The following is a 1,473-nucleotide window of genomic DNA, read 5'->3' as shown; positions in this document are numbered from 1 at the left end:
TCTTGTTTGTTCTCCTGACTCTACTTTTGTGGGGCACAATTCTGCCTATGACAGTGTTATATATTATTACTGATTTCCTGTCTAGTTGTTCTAGTTCTTATTTAAATTTTGTCCACTTGTCCCTCAGGTATTTTGAGCTTCTATTGTTTGATGCATACAAAATTATAATTGTTATTATCTTCTTGATATGTTGACCCTTTTATCGTTATGAAATATTCCTTTTTGTTTCTAGTGTTACGTCTTATATTAAAGTCTTTTTGTCTGATACTAAGATACCTATGTAGGCTCACTCTTGATAACTGTTTCAGGGTATATATTTTCTATCCTTTTGCTTTCAACTTATTTGTATCTTTGAATCTGAAAATATAGGACCCTGCCTGTTTCCCACCCAGGATCTCCTGCCTTCCCTCCATTTTTGCAAGTTCCTTGCTCGAAAACTTCCTTTTCCCTTTATTTAGCCAGTCTTGATTTCTGAAGAATGCAAATAAGAAACCCCGGTGTCATGGTCTCTGAAGTGCAGTTTCCCACACTGTAAAAGGAGGGTAAGGATGCCTAGTGAAGACACCTGGGTGTCTCAAGCAATTTGCAATCAGTTTCTAACCTTAGAGTTAACGGATCGAACCCACCATGTGGCCCTGTAGAAGAAAGGCCTAGCTTCTGTTCAGATTTCAGCCAAGAACACCCTGGGGACCAATTCTATTCTGTAATGCATAGAGTCACCCTGATTCAGGCACTGACTTGTGGGCAGCAAACCATGATACAGCAAACCATGATACAGCAATCCCTTGTGGAAAAAATATTCATGACATTAAAGTGACCAGAGTGCAGGCCATCTTGAGGTCTTAAGTGGAGCCTCCCAACCAGTATCCCTCATGGCTCCACCTCTGCTTCCTGCCAGGTAAAATAATAGGATCAAGAGCCAAGCAAGCTGTTATAGTCAAACTTTCCTGTAAGAGATTGATTTTTCTAATTACCAGTGAATGTCTTCCCTTCTGGGGGTCAGCAGGCCTGTTTACTCTTATTTAAAATGCAAACTGTACTTTTTTCATATAACTTGCTTAATGTGAAATGCTTTAATTACTACAAATTAAAGCTACTACCTTTTTATTAACTGATCTGTCTGGTGGAGTAATTGGTTTTAATTGGTAATATCATTTTTCTTAACTAATTATTATCTTCTTTCTTAAGAGTTCGATGTAATGATAATCATAGGAACTGGTTGATAATCTTACTAATCACAATAAACATGGAAAGTCATTATTTACCCCATTCGGTAAAGGACTTTCCCCATGGCCATGACACGGGCATTACAGATCTCCCATCAGACGCTAGTATATTACAGAGACCATTTCCCAGGCATCAAAAGTCAAGATCTTGAGTAGAAAAAATATATATATATGAGGGGGCTTTAAAAAGCTCATGGAAAATTCTATTATCTTTTAATTCCATTTTCCCCTTAAATTTTTGAAGCAC

At 37.5% G+C, this 1,473-nt stretch overlaps 1 pseudogene; it reads left to right on the top strand.

Moving 5' to 3' along the window:
• The first annotated feature begins 872 nt into the window (after positions 1-872).
• LOC102814235 overlaps positions 873-1,473 on the top strand; it is a 2,140-nt pseudogene continuing 1,539 nt past the window's right edge.

This window comes from Chrysochloris asiatica, unplaced genomic scaffold (assembly GCF_000296735.1).
Source record: "Chrysochloris asiatica unplaced genomic scaffold, ChrAsi1.0 scaffold00003, whole genome shotgun sequence".
Classification (NCBI taxonomy): Eukaryota; Metazoa; Chordata; class Mammalia; order Afrosoricida; family Chrysochloridae; genus Chrysochloris; species Chrysochloris asiatica.
This window is presented reverse-complemented; position numbering and strand designations above follow the sequence as displayed.